The sequence below is a fragment of the Cavia porcellus genome, unplaced genomic scaffold (genome assembly GCF_034190915.1).
Source record: "Cavia porcellus strain 051 isolate PalLab524CR breed Dunkin Hartley unplaced genomic scaffold, mCavPor4.1 scaffold_30, whole genome shotgun sequence".
In the NCBI taxonomy this organism is placed as follows: domain Eukaryota; kingdom Metazoa; phylum Chordata; class Mammalia; order Rodentia; family Caviidae; genus Cavia; species Cavia porcellus.
This window is the reverse complement of record NW_026947513.1, coordinates 40170066-40192723: the sequence shown is the minus strand read 5'-3', so window position 1 is coordinate 40192723 and position 22658 is coordinate 40170066. Positions and strand designations below refer to the sequence as shown.

Below are 22658 nucleotides of genomic sequence, written 5' to 3'. Positions count from 1 at the left end.
CCAGACCAGCCAAACCTCTGAGACCACATTGGGTCAGTGTGGTTAGTGTGCACCACTGCTGCAGGGACTTGACCTCAGATAACCTATTGGGTCTCAGCCAGGTCATGTGACCCAGGCCTAGCTCACTCCTCCAATCCTGTTAAGGAAGAGAACAATTGACTGAAGTCACTGCTGCCCCTTGTACTTGCCAGTCCTGCCAGGTCCCAGAATGTCATCCGCCGGAGCCCCTCTATTTAAGGAATGGCTCCATTCCCATCACTCTCCACAGGTGGATGTAGGCATCCTGCCAAATCAGCCCCCCGTTCAGCTTGCTGACCCCTGAACTCAATGTAACTGCACCTCCAATGAGTTGAAGGGGTGGGACCTCAAACGGCTTGTCAAGTCATGGCGGAACCTGGGATGGTCAGCACATTGTCTTAATTTCTTCTTGGGATGAGAGAATTAATCTCCCTCTGTTTGGGGCTCCCCACTGTATATTATGCTGAATTCTAAGTTGACTACCTCTGAGAGCCTCTGTAGCCAGTTGTTATCTATCTGTCGTCTTTGCTCCTCCATACTGTCCTAAATTTTGAGTTTTGGTTAGATTTCTATTCACTGATTTCCTTCATAGCTATCTCCAAAGGGGTTCTGGTGCCTACATCTCCACATTTAGTTGGTACTAACTTACAACATAGGATCATCTATAAGCTCAGCCCATTTTCCCTTGCTGGGAATGAGTGGACTGTGTAAAATCACTCTAAAGAAGCTACAGATGTAAGATAGAGAGGGAAGGAATAAAAGAGAACTAGAGCCACATATGTTGGCCACTTGCATAATTTACTTGAGCTTTGGAGACTTTTTGAGTTTAATCTATTCTGTAGCATTCCACTTAATATGTTTCAGTGCTGCCACTCATGCTCAGCTTTATGGTTTAAAAGAATAATTATGCATGTTCATCATCTGCAGCTCAGGACATTTGATAACCTAGTGACAACTCAGGGACTACTAAGGCTCACTTGTAAGCAATAAATTGTGTCTGAAAGAGAAAATTGTTATCTGCTGAGGATGGTAAGGTCTTTGACCACCTCCAAAAGCTTACTGAAAGCTGTAGAAATCACTTCTGCCTATTCATGTCTCCTCAAGAATGATTTTGTGAAGCAGACTGAACACATTTCAGATCTTTCTTCCCTTCGGTGTTCGAATAAAAAGCAGTAGCTTTCTGGATTAATTGGTAGATGGGTCAGAGTAACGCACCTGAATGTGGAATGTGTCCTTTCCAAAACTCCAAACTCAGAAAGTGCTGTGCTCTTTTTGACTGAAGGAGCTGACAGATGTAGCAACATTTTTTTCTATCTTCAGAAGGAATATTTCCACATACCCCATACCACTGGGATCCTAGAAACATTAAAAGGTGGAAGAATCCTAGATTTTTATCAGAGTACCTTCCCACTCCGTAACATGTAGCTGTCTTACCAATGAGTCTATAGTAACTTCTACTTCTTGCCTTACTAAATCCTATAAGCATAGTATCATCAAGGTGATAGAATAGTTTGATGTCTTGTAGGTGTGGGGCTTTAAAACTTGTAGTTCATTGAGGCAGCACAGCAAAAATGCATTGCTGGCTTATGCAGCCAAAATAAAGTGGCTTATGATGGTTTTTAATGTCAGATATAAAAAAGTCAAAAAAGGAAGGCATATCAGTGTCTGTCTAGCAATTACCAAGGTGAAGTTGCATTTCATCAATCATTAGAATAGAAGTTGCAATGGAGGCTGAGCTTAGTGGCACTCACCTGTAGTCCCACCTCTCAGGAGGCTGAGGCTGGAGCATTGCTGTGAGTTTGAGGCCGTCCTGGGTTACAAAGTGAGTTGAAGGCCAGCCTGACTGAACAGTGAAACCCAGTCTCAAAAAGACAACAGAAGTATCCACAAAAAAGTTTCAATTAGAGTTACAACCTGATTAATTTAGGATAACCCAGGGCCATTCTTCAAAATCATGTTTTTTGGTGCTTAAGCTAAATAGGTAAGTTGAACAGAGCGGTAGTGGTGATTATCATCCTGCATCCATCAAGTCCTGGATCATGGTTCCTTATCTCTGCTATTCCCTGAGAATGGTAATGTTGCTTTGTTTTTTTTAAAACAAATTTTCTGAGGTAGTCTCCTAGAAGTAGCTCCTCTTTGACTTTGTTAACATCACAGAACTACTTCACGAGTCAGGAAATTAATATGGGAATTCTGTTAGTTACTAAATATATTTATCCAAATCATACATTCTACAACTGAATAAAAAGCACTACAGGATAGATCTGGAGATTGCTGGGTTCACTGTAAGATGGACTTGAGGTGAAATGTCACCAGGATCCTGACCTTCACAGTCAGTCCCTCCTTTGACTGTTGGACAACATTTATGAGTGTGTGTCATTAGTGTTCTTTCAAGCCATTGTTTAATAATTGCTGAAGAGCTTGTTCAGCTCCTTTTCCACAATGTACAGTCAGCTGGGTAAAATGCTCCATGTCCTATTAAGCAAGGCTGGGAGAGACACTAACAGTATAAAATTTTAACAATGTTTTATGTGTTCTTCCACAAAGTTCTTGATGTCTCCATTATTTAAATGATTATGGGTCTACAAGCTGACTCAAGTCTGAAAACTGAATAACAACTTATGATTTTTTAATGATTGAAATTAGATCTCCATTAATCTGACCTAGAACTTCTGGATTTAAACAAATGAGTCAAGAATTTAATAGCCTGCCCTTCTATTTCACTTCCAATAGTCAAAGTTACAGGTTTCACTGCATCTGATTGTTCTAATTAGTACTCTGATCCCATTGTCCATAGCCGTGTTCAACTTCCTTTGGCACTGATGTGGTCCCACTTGGTCCCTGCAACACCAGGATGCAATTAGTAGCAGAAGTTCCTACTAATTTCTCACCTATACAAAAGACTAAGCAAACGTTTCAAGTTTCTTCTTGAAGATGTATTCCTCAAAGTCATGAAGAAAAATGTCTTTTCTGACCAATCCTGGACCTTTAGCACGGTGGGCAAGCAAATCTTATATTGTAACTCTATTTTCACATTCCAATGCCCTTCAGACTTCTAATATCCTACGTGGTATAGTAACATAAAAGTCTCAAAATTCAACTTAAAGCAGCGTAGGATATTTTTAGTTTATGTTTTAGCCACTCAGTCAAAAACCTGTTAGACCCCTTTCTCGATCCTGAGCTACAAGTTTAAATCTAGAATCTCTACATGTCCAATGATACTTTTGATATAATATCACTTTCTTTTTGATATAAATTTAAATTTATTTTCATTGATATTTAAAACAATAAAATGCATATATTTATGGGGTACTAAATGATGTGTATATTGTATAATATTTATATTAGTAAAAAATATCTGTCTCCAAATATTTATCTTTTCTTCATGTTAAAAACTCAAAAAAGTCAAAAATACTTTCTTCTAGTTGTTTGAAACATACAGTGCACAATCATTATCTACACTCACCAAACTGAACTGTAGGTCATCAAGTCATCTTGCTTATATCTAACTACAATTTAGTACTCACTGATCAATCTCAGCCTTACTGGCAAGGGAAAGTCATGCTACAAGTGTATCATTTTCCCCTAGGTCTCTCAGATGTGCTTCCTAAGTTCCAAGTAGATGTTATAACTACTCATTTTCCAGGTACTTGTGTAGGTGTTTGCATCAAATGTAAAGCTCTGATAAGAAAAGTTTTGTAGAAGCTGTATGGCCCGGGGTGGTTATCAGTGTGTAAACACAATTTTACTCATTGTGAAGGAGACCTCTATAAATCAACTGGTGTGACACTGTAAAATATTGGATTAATTTGGAAAAGAAAAGCAAATCAACCTTATTGTTGATGCCTGGGGGTTAATGGTTCTACATTTTCATTTTGATTCACTTATTTTGATCTTAAATTGTTAAGGCTCAATTACTAGAGATAAACCCTATCTAGTCTCATTGCATAATTGGTTTTTGTAAAGCCCATTATCCTAATAATTATACTCTAATTGGCATAAAAATGATATATTCTGATAAGCAGCATCAAGAAATGATAACAGTAATTAATAGTAATTAAATTCCATACATCTCATTGTAGAGCACAGAGGTTGCAATTGATTTTGAAAGTAAATTTATCTAGAATTTAAACCAAAAAAATACCTTGAAATCTGTTGTTTTGTTTTTTAACTCATCTATTCCGGATAAAATATGTTAAAATTTAAAACTAAGAAACTTTTCATTCTTAAAATAATTTTGTGTGGATTTGATAGCTATAGTTAGCATATGTGCTTTTATTCATTCATTCTATTCAATTCAACCAGGTCACTCTGTGTCAGACACTGAGCTGACTTCTGAGGAACAAATCAGTTATATAAAACAGATCCTAGCCATTAAATTTCATCAAAATTCAAGTTTTAAGATGAGATCCCCAATTGTTGGGGGACTTGACTTCAGGTTAAAATGCGGCCTCTTTTGGTGGCAGCGTGGTTATGGGGACTGGGAAGATTCTTTCTCTCTGCTCTGTTGCTTGAAGAGGAACAGACTTGAAGATGGCATTCTTTTCATATCTCTTCTGTTCCTCTTGGGCCCAGAATCCTTTGGGAAAGGTAAATTTATCCAATTAAACATGAGAGACAAAACTAAGTTTTCATGGACAAGTCCATCTCTTTTTCTTATTTTAACTGTTCATATTTGCACAAAATATACTCAGTTCCATCTATTCTTGGTGTAAATATCCTACGAGGTAGATCTAACACATGTGAGGAGAGACATCCTATTGCCAAGGATTTCCCATAACTGAGCAGAGAAGACTACCTAACTCTGGAACTTGCCCTGAGGAAGTCTGTTTGCCTATACACCTAATCTATATTCTCTAGCACTCTATCATTTGACCCATGTCAGTGTTCCTGTCTCTCTTCACGTTCTGCAAATCAACTAGGTTTCCTTTTGCAATGCTTCTGATCCACGTGGATTAACTAACACCACTCAGGTAAAGCAAGTTCAGAGCAAAATGCTGAAGTCATTGGGGGAGGAATTTCTTTAACGAGTGTAAATGTAAAGGCTAACACCAGTGTTTGATAGTTCACCACAATCTATGTGGTCTCTTGGTCTCTATTTCAGCAGGTTCTGAAATTGGATGGGGAAGAAATTTATTATGTATTAGAATCCCCAAATAATAACATTCTTTTAAAGGTTCTTTCTTTTATTGATATTATTTTCTCCTTTAAATCTCTATTTATTAACTATATTATGTTACAAATTTTACTGTTTATTTAACCTTTACTCTCTGCATCTCTTTCACAATGAAAAATATATGAATTAATATCTACCTGATTACCAGAAGGTGATGCTTTGGGCATTGATTAGATCTGTAGCAATTTCTTTAAATACAATTAAGTGTTAGAACAATGCAAGCAGAACTTAGCCAGCTTTCCCTGGATTTAGCAAATTATATTACTATCATTTATTATATTACTATCAATTATGAATTTTTACTTTCATAGTGGTTATTCTACATAATAAGCAAAAAGTCTATAATGAGAGAATCATATTTCCTTTCAATAGTGATGGCAATTTTATTTACCACTTATCTGATTTTCAAGTTTTAAATGTGCTAGTGTCATATGATTCTTGCACATGAAAGTTAACAACACTAAATTTTTAAGTGTAAATGATCAGGTTTCAGGTTAAAATAGTACTTCTGACACAGACATCATAACTTTGTTGTGGGTCACCTACAAGTTCATAAATAATACAATGCTGAGGAGTATCAAATTGTACGTAAAAAGAAGAAAAGCTTAGAATGCAGAAAGTAAGAAAAGAAACAAATGGACACAGGAAAATACAAAAAGAAGAGGGAACAATAAAGCATAAATCACAGCATACTTGGCAAAATATTAAATCCATAAAGTATCCTAGTTAAACCTGAGATGTCAAGAAAGTTTTTTTTTCATGCATATAAAACTCTGTAATATTTACATAGCACACAGTAGTGAAAATACCTGAATATTTTTAGAAATTCTTTTGCAGTACTGCACATAGCAGCATCTGCAAGGTGTAGTTAAAAATTATGGTGATTTCTTAACATTTTTAAATGCTACAGTATAAAACATTTTGCTATTAATCACTCTAAAAACACTTCCTCTCCCCGCAGAGACACTTATCCCATCGTTCTTGCTGCACTGTGAATTTGGTCTGGAAGACTCTTTTCCTGTCTGATCCCATCCCTGGAATTGACTCAAAATGTTTACTTCTCACAGTCATTTAGACTTTAGGGAACAGCTGGATGCTGCATGGTGCCAGAGCTGATGGACAAGGTGAGTGAGAATGGACCATACTGTCTTTGAAGCCTGTCTTTCCACTTAGTGGCAGTGTTTACTGTACTTATGATCACACCTTAGCTTTATGAAACAGGTCTTCAGAAAATGTCAAGAATAGTGCAGTAGGTTTGAAGCAATGAGAAATACTTTAAGATTAATGGCAATGTGTGTTTTACCCTAAGTTTTAAAACTTAAACTGTCACAGCATATGTCAATCCACCTTGTACTTAAGTATTTCTGATCTGTTTTATAGAAGGTACATAACTTGTATTGTTTTTCCAGTTTCAGAGAAAATTTTGAACTGACACATCCAGGTTCCCTTTTCTTTTCTCACTGATGATTATGTCACAAACATAAGAGAGTCACCCAGAGAGAGGGATTCTATTTGAAGTAGTGGAATTGGTAAAAATAATTGATTCATAACATTCTGGAAACCACAATAAATAAACAATATTTGAAGAAACCAGTTATATTTAGTCTGGCATATGAGGATGAGAAGAACAATAATATAAGCTTCAAAACTTTTAAGAATTTTCATGTGAAAAAATTAATATTATATGATTATAGAAGAAAAATTTTAAGATTGATAAGCAGAGACTACTTGGAAGCAAATTTGAGCTAAATTCAAGGGAAACTCTTTGGAGATTAGGATTGTCCAAGAATAAAGCTCTGGACATTTGTATTTCATTAAATTTGTGTAAGGAGGTATTACAGTTGGGAATTTCTACACTGCATGGATTTTGAACTAGAAGAAAAATAAAGGCTCTTTATGGCTGTCTGATTAATATCCCCTAAGCTTTATCATTATGACGTTCTTAAGAGTTTATGATCATTATACATGTTAAATGGAAAGAGAATTTAGCATCTATGTCTACATCTTTCAAGGCAAAAGAGTAACTAACTTAGGCTCGATGATAATAGTGTTAGTACATGCAGCCATTTCGCTGTGCTTCACAATCTCATTGCAAACTCATTGGCTAAGTTTGAAGGTTAGTCACAACATCACCATGCATCAATTCTCTTAGCGTATTATTCTATTCCCTTCTAATTATCCATGTCTACAGAACTCCAGTCAAGACCCAAAGCACCACCCAATAATCTGGAAGGCTCAGATTCACTTCTTTTACTTCCCTTGGACTCTAAGTATCATATATGAAGCAAGCATACGGCAGGCATTGTCTTTATTTGCTGACATCTTTTCTACATATATTGGAATATTGTAGGGTGGAAAACATATCTGTAATTTTTAAGCACCAAATATCTTGCCCAATCTCAGAGCAGTCATTTGAGTTAGAACCCAACATGTTTGTTGAGTGAACACTGGAGTTTCACCTGTGCATTTATTGAAGGATTTCTGACAAAATGTAGGAAAAGAAATTATACCTAACTGAAGACACATTTATAGTATGTGGAACAGGTGCTGACAACAAATAGCTGAATAAGAACCAAATACTGTTTGTTTTTTGTTATGTCCTGATTTTAGCTTGCACACATTTTAAACTGCCCCTTTTATCCATATTTAAAATCATTATTCACAGAACAATGCCGATATCTAATTTCTCTTTAGCAATAATCAATTCATTGTCCTTCATTTTGCCATGACTGATATTTTGATTAGACATAAGCTTTTAATTTATCAAACGTCCTACTATCCTTTATTGTCTCTAGGTCCCAGGACACCAGAGGAGACTTACAAGAGTACGTACAGTTTGGGACAGAGTGGCCATTTTGTTTTTCCTCTTGCCCATTGTTGTGTTTGGAACATTGTTAAAGATACCTGTTTTTAAGATGGAATTTAGTGTTCAGCTTTCTACTACAATATGGAAATGTAGCTCATGGTCTTCTTTATGGCCAGAGTTTGAAAATTTCAGAAACAGTAATCAAGATATTGATAAGGAGTTGGAGAAGTGTATAGTCATTAAGGTTTACAACAATGTTTTCATTTACAGCATTGAAACCCCACTTTAATAGGTAAGCCAATAAAACCTAAATGATCCAATAATATATGAAGCATAAATACTGTATATGAATAACATATACAGCAAAAATATTCAAATAGATAAATAATATACAAAGCACAACAAACATGAAGCAAATTCAAAGGAACTGATCTATGTATATACAACTAGAATCTACAGCTAAATCTCTCTCTCTCTCTCCCTCTGTGTCTCTCTCTCTCTCTCTCTCTATATATATATATATATATATATATACACAGCCAAGAAGAGCTGATTATAAAACAATAAAACTTAAAATATATTTTCAAAGTAGATAAAACATACTAGCAATTGTTGAAGAATTGATGCATAATTAATTTTCAATGTTTATCTACAGTTACATTTAGGGCAATTATTCATATTTATGTGTGTTAACTAAAATAAATGCATTTTAAATGTAGCTCTTAACTGTGAAACTGTACCTTGATGAGTCTATATTCTAACGTTCAGAAAGGATTATTGCAGGTAACTCAGTGTTGGAGACCACTATGAAATGACTCTGAACAGGATTTAAGTTTTACTAATTGGCTTTGTATGATTATCTGTGAATCTGTCCTAGGCCACATCCCTTGCCTAGTGATGGCAGCTGATTCATAAGTCAACCTCTTTGAATCACTGGTCCTGGCTGAGGTCTGTAGTAACCTGTGAGGCCAGAGATACCTCAAAGGGCAAGATAAGGCCACAGATGTGGACACTTGGCTCAAACATCAATTAAGTAGACAGAGACTGCAGCTGCAGGAATTACTCATACAGTCTCATTTTAACCAATGTCTTCATGATAAAACAGTTCTATTGAATTGACTTGATTCTTTACTTGGAGACGTCCTTGAAGTGACCTCACGGTCCTGCTTATTACTTGCACTTTCCTCAGTTTCCCCACCTTTTGTCCTTGGTCGTAATAAAAGTGGGCTGATCCAGAGAAGTCTTTGTTTTAGTCCTTGAAGTCTTGAGCTCAATTTAAGGGTTTTGACCCTACTGGAGCCCTAAAACCATACAACTTGACTTATTTATTTAAACTTCCACTGTACACTCATTTGGGAGATCAGGGATCTAGGTCAGGGCCTTATAACTCAATATATATATATATATATATATATGTGTGTGTGTGTGTGTGTGTGCAAATTCTTGCAAAGTGACTATCCTTGAGTGTTACGAGACACTGAAAATAAAATCTTCATAATATCAACCAATAGCTTCTGTAAACTATGTTCTGAAGTTACCATGAAAGAGAACATACATTTATTCCTTTCTTTAGCAAAATAACCTCAGCTGGATTTAGTGTTACCTGGAGATTTCTCTTATTCAGAATTATTTTTCTAGGATTTCTTTTCTGTTTCCTCACTATCGAACTTTCTTTAGCATTCATTCCTGAGGTGAAAAGTAATATCATTTCTCCAGTGACACAAATTAGAAATCTCCTACCTAATCTAATCATCTACATTCAGTTCCTGATATAATTTGCACAACTGGCAGGAAAAAGCCAGTGAGTTGACAGAGATATGGCAAATGATTTGGGAGTGGGGTTGATAGCCAGCAGGTGACATCATATACAATTTCTCTTGTTTGTTTTTTTGTGGCTGATGTAGTTGTCCTCTGAGATTTCATTCCTTCAAAATAATTTTTGGTGTTGATGTAGTAAGACAATTGTTTTCCAAAAGTTTAATACTAACCAAGACATTTACCAGTAAAATAAAAAAATGTTATAGCTTTTACAGGTTTATGATAAAGCTGTTTAAAATTGGATGTCATATAAATTAGTATTTGAACCAGGGTGCTGTTGAGAATAAAAATGAACAGTAGTAATAATTTCACAAAGATATAGAAGTAAATCACATTGCTCAGACAAACTAATATTTTCATATACCCTGCCCATATGTTTATTCACTATCCAGTTCCCTCTAAAATAATTTGTGAGCGTCCACAATTGAAAAGACAGATACTTTCTAAAAACTGCTTCTCTATGACACAGTTTAACTAGGTGTTAATAAAAGACAACCTGAGAATGAAACAGAGAAGACCCTGTGCTTCCTGTGTTACTTTAAATTGACAAATCATAATTCGGTAATTTGTGGGATATAATATGATACTCTGTATAATGTACTGTGATTGAATTAAGCCAATGAACATACTCATCATCACCAAGTTTTAAGATGAAGCATTTGCAATGTACTTTCCCAGGTAGTCTGTAATAAATAATAGTGTGGCACATTGTTTTTGACTATAGCCATTCTATTGCACAGAGTAGTATATTTGACAGCAGGTAAATGGATGAAGGAAATGTGACATGCCCCTGGCAAAGGAAGACTTCCTGTCAGATCCAAAACATAGATTAGTTTGGGTATCATTGTGCTAAGCAAATAAGTCAAGCACAAAAAGAAAACAACCCCACAAACTCACTTATATAGGATGTAAAAATCACAACACTTGGTCTGAAATAAACACATGCTTATCCTTCTTGATTAGCATAATAGTACGCTATTTTATTTCACTGCCTTTCAAAGTGATGTGCAATTAACAAAACCATCCCTGGCATTGCATTGATTTCTGTACACATTATCAAATATGTTGATTTGTTCTATGGGTAGATAAAATTCTATATCCGAGAAAGAACAGAAGCTCACTGTTGTCATGATTTCTCTTGACCAGGGTTTCTTATTTCTATTGTACTTGGGACGTATATAACTCTATTTCCAGAAATTCTACCTCTGAAGTCATTGGGAAATGTTCAAGAACTCGGATGTTTTAAGAGCATTTCTGCTGATTTACATAGAGGTGGTTCGTGGATGCTGTGTTAATACATTTTAAGAAGTAATAGTGTATATAAATACATCTTCTACAAGATAGTCATCTTACTTCCTAACTACAATTTCTAAATATTATATGTGAAGAAGCTTAAGAGGTTCTTTAATTCATTCATTTACTCAATAATTTTTTAATGAAAACTCTGCTGGATTGTGGGCTTAAAAAAATTATACAAGATTCTTTTTCAAGTAGTGGAAAGGATCCTTTCAGGAAAAGATGAAAAGGATTATGAGTGATACATAAACTCTCACAAAAATTCCTAACAGAAAGAAAAGTGTTGTAAGACAAATGCCACCAAACTAGGAATCAAAGATGGATTTACTTTAGATAAAATAAAGAAGACAAATGGTAACTTAATGATTAGATTTCCTGGAGGCAAATGTGTATCGGGGTGTCAGGAAACAAGGAGAACAGACCAGTGTGGGCCAAAGTCACCTGTAATGTCCTAGTGATGTTTGAGCAGTGTTGCAGGTTTTAGACTTAGTAGTAACTCCTATTCTTAGCAGAGTTTATTAAATCCAATATTCTCTTAAATCAAGTTAATATTAAGTTCTTCTCTTTCCAAGTGATCACAGGTGCTTTCAATAATACTTAAAAAATATCATGAACATTATTAAAATAATTCAAAATATGCTTCTTGTAACCTTGACATGCTGTCTATCTTTTCAAAACTAGTGCTTTTTGGAATTCATCGAGCAAGATGCCTAAACAGAGAGAAAATGTCCTATGTCTCTTTTTGTCAATAGCTGGCTTTCATGCAAGCATACAGCAGCTAATTGCATGGATTCCTCTTCACTGTTTTTCTTATTAAGGATAAACTCAGCAGACAAGTTCAATACCCCAGAAGCTTTAAAGTCATCATTAATTTAATGTCACTCACTCTTCATTTATTAGTAGTCTTAATTTCTCATCAAGCTGAAATATTTGGAGAAGCTGACCTATACAAGGTGATCCCAGGTGCAAGCATTAATTAATCAAGCTTTCCAACTACACCTATGTTTTCCTGACAGCTTTAATGTTGAAACAGTCTTCATTGGAGATTTTTATGTCCTTCAGTCACAAGATTGTTTTCCTAGATGGGTAAACTTTGGAAGTAGATCTTTAGAAAAATAGTTGGACAAACCATATTTGGATGAATAGAAATAAACTATAGAATATTTCTACACCTTATTTCAGTCACATTTTATTGTGATTTCTGACTGGAACTGTCAAGAAAAGCAGATGTATACTAATGATCATTCCAGAGCATTTATATACAGATAGTTGTTGGATTAGTTTTAAATGAAAGAAAAAAATTAAACCCTGTCATTAAATTTCTTATTTTCATAAGACTTAGGACTTGAGGTGTTCAGGAAAAACTGCTTTTTTGTGAAAACAATTTCTGAAGTTGCTTTGGTAGTTTAGGAAGTATTGAAAATGTTACGGTATAGAATCATATTTTACTAACAAAGTTTTATTAAATGTTACAGTCTAGCATTACAGATCATGTGCCTATCACTTTTGATAAATCTCTGCTTCCCAGTGAGCTTTTAACCCACATCTCAAGTGTGGATGCCGTTCAATTTGTATTAGTCTAACAGAGTAATCATTTTCAACCCCTCTTGAGACTTTCAGGAAACCAAAGACACACTGGGAAGCTCCACTGAGGTTCACAGTGGCCTTCCTTCTGCCCTATTCTTTTATAAAATATGTAAATGAAGCTCAAAATCAATGTTTGAAGTGAAGTACGACATTGTCCCTCACAAAGAAGCAGTGAAGGAGCTTTGAGAGTTCTGTATGTACTACTTAAGAGCTTTTGAGAGTTTATGTGATGATACTGAGATTTAGGCTTACAATTTGCTCGTGAAGAAACTACTTTTCCTGTTCCTTTTTCTTTTTCCTCATTTTCCCTGGGATATTATTTTTCCAAGTATTCTTACTATTTCTTCTACTAGGGATACTATACAGTATTTACACAGGTGAGTTTGACTTATTTCATTTATGAATGTGGTCTCAAGTTGTACACATTTAGTTGTAAATATCTCAATGTGATCATTATTTATAGCTGAATAGTACTCCATTGTATAAAAATACCACACTTTTTTAGCCATTCCTCAGTTAATGGGCATTTAGGTTTTTTTCCAAAATCTAGTTATTACAAATTGTGTTGCTATAAACATGGGTGCACATATAACACTGTGGCATGATTGTTTTCAGTTCTTCTGGGAATATGCCCAGAAGTGGGATAGCTGGATCAAATGAGACTTCCAATCCAGCTTTTAAAGGAACCTCCAGGCTGACCTTCACAGTGGTTGCACCAGTCTACACTTCCACCAACAGTGCAGAAGAGTGCCTTTTCCCTCAGCATCCTCTCCAGCATTTGTGGTTGATAGTTTTCTTTATTCTGGCCATTCTTTCTAGAGTGAGATGGAATCTCAGTTTGGTTGTAATTTGCATTTCTGTAATGACCAAAGATGCTGAACATTTTTTTATGTAATTATTTGCATTTGTATTTCTTCATCTGAGAACTGTGTATTCATCTCAGATGCCCATTTTTGGACTGGAGTTTTGAATTTCAGGGATATGAATTTTTAAAAATTCTTTATAAGTTCTAGAAAAAAGTCCTTTGTCTGAGGGATAGCTCACTAAGATTTTTTTCTCAATTTGTGGCTTTTCTATTAAGTATGCTGGAAATTTCTTTTGACATACAAAAACTCATTAATTGGGGGTGATCCCAGTTACTGATTCTGGGAAGTACTTTGGGTGCAGTTTGATTCTTTTCATGAATTCTCTACCTATCCCTATGTTTTCAAGATTTCTACCTACTTGATATTCCAACAGATTTAGTATTTCTATGTTAATATTTAGATCTTTGATTCATTTAGACTTTTGTTTAGTACATGGTGACAGGCATGGGTTTAATTTAGTTTTTGGCATATGAAGAGCCTGTTTTTCCAGAAATATTGATTAAAAAGAATATCCTTCTTCCAGTGAACATGTTTGGTTCCTTTATCAAAGCTAAGGTGGCTGACTCAGTTTATATTTGTAGTTGTATCTTCTAATCTATTCCTTTGATCTTGAGGTCTGTTTTTATTTTGGTACCATGATGATTGTATTACAGTGGCTTTGTATAACTTAAATTCAGAGATTGTGATGTCTCCTGCCTTGCCTTTGTTTCTTAGAATTGCCTTTGTTACTGTAGGTCTCTTCTGGTTCCAAATGAATTTTAGGAGTGATTTCTCTATATCTTTGAGGTATACTAGTGGCATTTTCATTGGGGATGCATTAAATCTGTATAAAAATTTTGGGAAAATGGCCATTTTCAGATGTTTGTTCTTCCTATCCATGAACAAGGGAGGTCTTTACATTTTCTGAGGTCCTCTTAAATGTCTTTTTTCAGGATATTACAATTTTCTCTGGATAGATCTTTTACTTCTTTTGTTAGATTGATTCCTAGGTATTTCATTTTTTGGTTGCTATTGTGAAGGGTGTGGCTCCTCTAATCTCTCTCTCAGTGATTTTGTTGTTAGTGTATACAAATGCTATTTATTTTTGAGTGTTGACTTTGTATATAGGTACTGGATTTACTTGTTATACTTAGGAATCTTTCAGTGAATTTTAGTGGTCTTCTATATAGAGTACCAGGTCATCTGAAAATAAAGATAATTTAACTTCTTCTTTTCCTGTCTTAATCCTTTTACTTCTCTCTCTTATCTAATTGCTCTGGCTAGTACTTCCAGCACTATAGTGACTAGGAATGGTGGTAGTACACATCCTTGTCTTGTTCCTGATTTTAGGGTAAACACCATCAGTTTTTGGCCATTTAATATGATACTGGCTGTTGGTTTGTCTCAGATGGTTTTTATCAGATTGAGGAAAAGACCGTTATTCTAGTTTTCTGTAAAGTTCTTGTCATGAATAAGTGTTGGACCTTATCAAAAGCTTTTCCTACATCTACAGAAATGATAATGTGGTTCTTACCTTTGGCTCTATTGATATGGTGGATTACATTTATTGATTTGCATATTTTGAGCCATCCTTGCATTCCTGGAATGAATCCCACTTGTCATAGTTTATAATCTTCTTGATGATTTGTTGCATTCTACTTGCCAATATTTTATTGAGAATTTTTGAATCTATGTTCATCAGGGTGATGGGTCTGTAGTTCTCTTTTTTGGTTGGGTCTCTCTCAGGATTTGGTATTTGAGTAATATTTGCTCCAGGAATGAGGCAAGCAGAATTGCTTCCTTTTCAATTTTGTTGAAGAATTTGAGAAGTGTTCGCATTAAATCATCTTTTAATTTCTTGTAGAATTCTGCAGTGAATCCATCTGGACTTAGGCTTTTCTTTGTTGGTAAAAATTTAATTACATTTTCAACTTCATTAATTGAATTTGAGCTATTCAGCAGTTTTACATGTTCTTGACTCAGCTTCGGAAGTTCATATGTTTTTAGGAATCTTTCTATTTCTTCTGTGTTATCAAGCCTATGAGAGTAGAGGTTTTTGAAATATAAACACACTAGGATAGCTAAGGTGATTGTGCCATAAATTCTGTAAGTTCTTGAAACAAAAAGTTAACGTTCATAGGATTGGAACAATTGTGTATACTATTTTATGGTGATCTGAGGAGCTCTTGAAGATCATTATGGAAAATATCAACCCTATTTATGCTCCTACCACCTTGTTCGGAAGGCCTAGATTGTCAGTGGTTTGGGATCTCTGCTATTGTTATTTGTTTGTCTTTTTGTTTCATCATTTTTAGGTTTTTTTGTTTTGTTTTGTTTTTCCCTCAAAAACAGAAATGATAGATATAGTAGAAATTCATACATGCACAGAACTTCTCCTAAACAGTTTATGAAAATTGATTGTATAATGCATGACAAAATGAACAGCTATTTTGAAGAAAAAGAGACACTATGGTATCCAGTGCTTCTATTGTGTCATGCTGTGAAATCCAGTAATACTATTATTCTCTATCCAGAGTAACATTAGTCTGTTTTGTTTTATTTAATTTCAACATAGGTAAAGATATGGACAGATATTTTGAAGAGAATGAGAGTCATTATCGTAGCCATTGTTGATTTCCCTATTGTCTGGTCTTGAAGACCTAAAATGCCTTCATTATTCTGTTCTGATCAGCTTAATACTATTTTGTTGTGTATGAATTCATTGCGTGTGAAGATATGGACAACTATTTAAAGGAAAACCAGAGACAATATTATAGCCAGTGATGATCTCCTTGTTGTCTTGCTTTGAAATCTATGTCACTTACATTGTTTTATTCTGATCTGCTTTGTTCTGTTTTATTATGTGGAGATGTACTCTCCTTAAAGTAAAAGCAACAAAAAAAGAAACTACTATATTTCTTGGACTTACTATTAGAGAAGAAAGCATCTATGTGAACATGAATTCAAATAATTGATTGGGGACTGAACAAGTTATATTAATCAAAATTATCTTAACAAAATTGTCTTAAATAAGAAATTTTAGCATCAGCATAAAAATGGGTATAGGATCACTGGATATAAATCTAGTGTAAAATTCAAAAGGCAGGACAGAGCCTCTTTAATTAGAGATGGTGTTAAAACTTGGGAACAAAACTGAAATTAAAGAACACTGTGACAATATATTCTTAGTCAAAGCATGCATATCAACATGCTTGTTGAGTATGAAAGATAATACTGGTTATTATTAATAGAGTCTTCATTAAGGCAATGAGACTCACATAGTTAAAATAACAATCTCTTTCTTCTCATCTATTTAACTGTGATCTAAATATACTAATTGAGGAGGGAATGGGTTCTCCCAACTAATTGGATGTGGAAAAAATAAAAACATTTGAGGAATTGTTACATGAGTAGGTGATCAACTGATAAAAATATAATAAATGGAATGACATAAATGAGACATCTCTATGTCTCTTCGCTGAGTTGTATAACATGAAGTCATTATCATGAATCTTCAGGGTTTCTTAATTATATTTGATAACTTCTTTGATTTCAAATATTTTTTTACTTGGTTGTTGGTACAAAGCTTACAGTATGAATTGGTTTAACAGAATCTGACGTAAGAAGATTTTTCAAAAACACGTAATTATTTTTGAAAACATGCCAACTGTCCGTGAAGTGTCTACTTTAATTCACCACTGTGAGTTCAATCTCATGGTCAATTTGCAGCCTAAATACCGCTCTTTAATCAAAAAGAATGTGAGGTCATATTGTTGCCATCCTGGCCTGACTTTCATGGTATTTTGCCCTTACCTACTGCCCTATTTATTATGGTGGTTTGAGATTATCTTACAGCATTTTTTTATTAAATAACAAAATCCTGCATCTGTATTTCTTCAGCTTCCCAAAAACTGTTACGATCAACATAAAAACAAAAACAAAAACAAAAAAACTGGTCTAAGCCTGAGTAAGTGAGGTACAGCCACAGGTACAGCCACACATCTGGAAGCAGTGGTGAAAAAATCTGAGTATGCATCAACATAATTTCCCACGTTCTCTTAATGGATCTTGTGAAAATGTTAACAATTTTCCTTCATTTCATGGACTAACCAGAATTTCTCCAGTTGTGTGATTCTTAAGTTTTGTTCCAAAAGCAAACCAATGTCTAAATAGAGCAAAGATTTTGAACATTTTCAAATCCCTATATTCTTGCATTTATTGTGTTTGAGGTTTTTCTAAATTTGGAATTTAATTAGAAAATAAATATTGTTATTACTGCTCATAGAGAAACAACTAGGGAATCATAGAGCAATTAAAAGATGAAAACATAATATTGATGAGATTTGCGTATTTTTTAATTTTACATTCTCAAATATTAGAAAACTTCTTTACAGTGATTATGAGAGAAATCAAAATAGTTCTGAAACTTTTAGGAGTGGTTTATTCAATATGCTATTTATTATATTATTTTATTATAATATTTTATTTTATGCTTATACATTATATTATATTTATGTTTTATAATATTAATTATGATTTTGTTGAATATTTAACTCCTTATTCTGTTGTTTCTATATTTAAAGCAATTCCATGGCTGAAGAAATAGAAATCTGTATGAATCTGTACTCTTACTATCTTTTATTTAAAGATCTTAATACAAATTAGTAGTCGTATCATGACTCATATCAATTAATATTTAGCACTTTGAGGAAATTTTTGACTATCTAGTGATTGTTTTGACATCAGTTGGAATTTCATGTCAATTCAATAAAAAGGAATAATTTTAATAGCTGTATTTTGATATTTTTTTGTAAACTTCTTTCTAAAGAGGCTCAGAAGGTTTTTAAAATTAATACTAATGGTTTTCTTTTAAAATAGCTAAGCTATCTATAAAAAGGAATATTTATATATCTATTTGCTAACTGCTTTTACATTGATATTATTATTATGAATTTAAATTAGCATAATAATAACTTTGAACTTTTTTGGAACAAATATTTAGAGAATTCTGGATTACTTTAGTGAGTAACAACAAAAGTATACTTCCATTTCTTTTAACATCAAGAACATGGTGTTAGGGAGGGACAGTCTAAATTGTATACAGCCACTTCTTATAATGGCCCTTTTTTTCTTTTTCTTTGTATAACCTGTAGAAATTTTTGTCATTTTTAAGAGGATAAAACCAAACAAAATAAAACAGAATAAAGCTAATCAAAACAAAACAATGAAAATGTAGAAGACTTCAAAACAAGATAACAGGAAGTCAACAATGGTTACCAAAATATCTTCAAAATAGTGCCGCATACCATCACACATAATAAAATCAAACAAAGCAAAACAGAATAAAACCAAACAATGAAAACAATACAGGACTTCCAAACAAGATAATAGGACATTAATAATGGCAACCATAGTGCCTCTTGTTATCTTCAAAATAGCTGCCCAGACTATCAGATATAGGCATATAAAATTAATTGAATAATACAAGAACTAAGTTCCTTCTTTACTTCAGTTGTTGGCATTTTTTATGTTTGACAGTCCTCATTCTAATCTATATGAAAAAATGTTCAACATCAATGATCATTCAAAAAATGTAAATTAAAACACACTGAGATTCCAGCTCACCCCAGGAAGAATGGCCAACAACAAGAAATCAATCAATAACCAATGCTGTATGGGCTGTGGGAAGAAACTCTTCTGTACTGTTGAGGGGAGTGTAAGCTGGTGCAACCTCTGTGGAAATCAGTGTGAACATTCCTCAAAAAGCTAGGATTCAAGATTCCATTTGACCCAGCTATCCTGCTTCTGGGCATTTCCCCAGAAAAAATGAAAACATCATACTACAGTGATATATGTGTAGTCATGTTTATGGCAGCACAATTTGTAATGGGAAAATATTGGAAACAACCCAAGTGCCCATCTATCAAGGAATGGATAAAAAAAGACGTAGTATTTCTATACAATAGAGTGCTACTCAGCTACAAAGAAAGATTGTACTGAGACTTTTATAAGTAAATGAACACAATTTGCGACCCTACTTATGAGTGAAATAAATAAAACCCATGCATAAATACCATATTGCCTCAGTGAAAGAAACCAAAAAGTATACGTGATTCAAAATCTACAATAAATACTGTGGAAGTTAAGAAACTGCTCAAAGAAGAAAAGTAACTGGGATAGGGGAAAGAGGAAAGAAAGAAGGGAAAAAGAAAAAATACATAAATTTGATAAGTAAAATGACTATACTATTCATTTGACTAGTTCTTGGAAAAGAACATTTAATACTCTTATGATTAGATCAATTTTATATGTCCACATCTGGTAATCTCAGCGACCCTTTGGAAGGTAACAATATACAATATTACAACCATTGTTAAATTCCTATCACCTTCTTTTGTAAGCCTATACTGTTATTACTCTGAATTTGTTTTGTTTCTTTGTCTTTTTTGATTTTTGCTTTTTTTTCTGTGCCTTTTGTCTCTGGAACTAATAAAAGAATAATCTTTCATTTCATTTATTAGGATTTCATTTATTAGTATTTCATTTATTAGGATTATTTATTTTTGCTTGCTTGCTTGGGATTGTATCTAACCTGGGAACAAAAACAAGTAAAACTAAATAACTGAAATATTTATTTATATAAATATTTGCACAATGAATTATATCTCAATCCCTTTTTGCTTTGTTTCATGTTGTTCTTTTTAAGAGAGTCTTTTTAGTCTTTATATTGCACATATGTAGCTTTTTCATTAAAATACAATAATAGGATTTTTCTTAGGTACAAGTAGTCATAATTTGCGAAGATTTCTCTAGCCTTCCCTCCATTATTATAGTTTTAGTAGTGTCAGTTGGAGTACAAATATTTTTAGCTTAACATATCTGCTGAGCCTGCCATAGACAAGGTGTCTTAAACAGCAGGAATATATTGTTCATAGATCTGTGGGCTGAAGGGTCTGAGATTGAAGTAGTGGCTGATTTCAGGTACAAATGAGAACTCTGGCTTAGGCACGTCTGCCTTCCCACTGTGTGCTGTACGATGCGGGGAGAAAAGTGTGTGCCTGGTGTCTGTTCTTGTATGGTTACATTACTAGTCCCATTATGAATCTTCCCCATGGGCTTATTTAACACTATTTCCTAGTACCCCATGTGCAAATATTGTCACATTGAGGACAGGACTTCAACATATGACTTAAGGAATCACAATTTACCTAATTTTAATTTGTTTTGTTTTAGTGCCATATCTAAAATCATGGTTACTCATTCTAAGGTCATGAAGATTTATATTGATATTTATATCCTAAGAATGCTATTGCTTGGATCTTCAGTGGGCCCAAAGGGTTGTTTAGTAAGGGTGGTATTAGGAGGTGACGGAGTCTTCCCAAGGTGGATCTAATGATTAGGTCATTGGGAACGGACTGCAAACAGTATCATGGCACTTCTGTGCCTTTATTTTCTTTTTTCTCTTTCACTTCCCAGCTGAGATAGTTAGACTTGAGTGTCAATTTGACTGGATTGAGATATACCTGTGAAATTAGACATACCTGTGGGTATGTCTAAGTTTGTCTGAGAAGGCGGTTCCAAAGATGATTGGCATGTGTGACAGCAAACCACTGGAAGGAGACCTGTTTTGAATACAGACAGCATCTCCCTTAGGCTGGGGCTGTGACGGAGTAAAGCAGAAGTAGAGACCCTTGCTGGCTTCGTTTTCTTGCTGGTATTCTCTCCTTGCGTCTAGATTCTGTGAAGCGATCAGCAGGCAGCCGTGCTCCACAGCACCTTCCAGCGCGATGTCCACCATGGTGTTCCTGACTCACCGCAGGCCCAGAAACAGCGAGTCACTCCACTGTATTTGTATGACACCATTTTGTCTACAATTTTCCTTTAGTTTATCTTTTGGTACTTTAAATATCTCTTAAAGATAGCATGAACTTTGATCTTGTTTTTTCATGAAGCCAGATACACTATTTTATCTGAAGCACTTAGTTCGTTTAAATTCATTGCAATTATTAAGACTTTTGGGGTTAAATCTAACGTTTTCAATTTTTCTATTCATCCCATTTGGTTTCACTTCAGTTTGGTTTTCCTGTCGTAACTTCTTTTGATTATCAGACTATTTGTACTTAGTTTTTCTTCTATTTGATTTTTGTTGTAGACATACTTCGTTTCATTTTTAAAACAATGTCTTAATTACATTTGATTTATTTGAGAATCAGTTCCTTCAGCCTTACACCAGACATGAGAGTTTCCCTGAGCAGGTGGCATGTACAAAATTAGTACGAGGAGAATGAAGAACCTAAATTTAGGGTCTTCTCTCATAATTGGAAAAGTGGTTGGAGGAACCAGAAAAGTAGTTCTGAAAATATTGCAAAGAAGTGGAAAGAAAACCAGAGAAAAATAAGGTGTTGAAGGAAAAGAAAGACAGTGCTTTCAAGACAGAGATGGTGGCCAAAAGGAGATCTGAATAGATACATCTTCAAGGAAGAGATACACATGGGCTGGGAGCAGAAACAAAGGTGCTCAGAATTATGAGGCATTAGAAAAATGTAAATTGAAACTGTGATGAGACACTACTTTATATCAGCTAGAATTGCTATTATTAAAAAGTAAATAACAAAAGTTAGTGAAGATAAGTTGGAATACTTGTCTACTGCAGTGAGACTGTCAAGCGGTGTAGCCACTGTGAAAGGTAGTGTGACAGTCCCTCAAAAAATTAAGCATCCAAAATACCATGATCCAATGACTCTACTTCTAAGAGCATACATCAAAGCATTGCAAATAGAGATGCAAATAGAGATTACACACTTATGTCTGTAGTAGCATTATTCATAGTGGCCAAAATGTGGAAATGACTAGTTTCATTGTTGAATGAAGGAATTAATAGGATACAGAGAACAGCATATTATTCAGGTTTAAAAAGCTTGGTCATTCCTTTTTAAAGTTAAGAACTAGAGGGAGCAGGACCAAGATTTGCATACACACAAGTGAGGTCAAAGCAGATGCTCCAAACTCTTGGCTCTAATGTCTCATTCAGAGATATTCACTGTGGTGATATTTCAAAATAGCAGACATAGAGATAGTATATAGTATGTGAAGTCATCCAGACAGATCAGAA

General features: G+C 34.4%; 1 long non-coding RNA gene across 1 annotated transcript in view; it reads left to right on the top strand.

Moving 5' to 3' along the window:
- Nucleotides 1-6319, top strand: part of LOC134474101 (uncharacterized) — a 31472-nt gene extending 25153 nt beyond the window's left edge. Inside the window, exon 2 of the long non-coding RNA XR_010044707.1 lies at nt 6156-6319. This is a non-coding gene — a long non-coding RNA (uncharacterized LOC134474101). The remainder of the gene's footprint in view (nt 1-6155) is intronic.
- Nucleotides 6320-22658: the final 16339 nt, after the last annotated feature.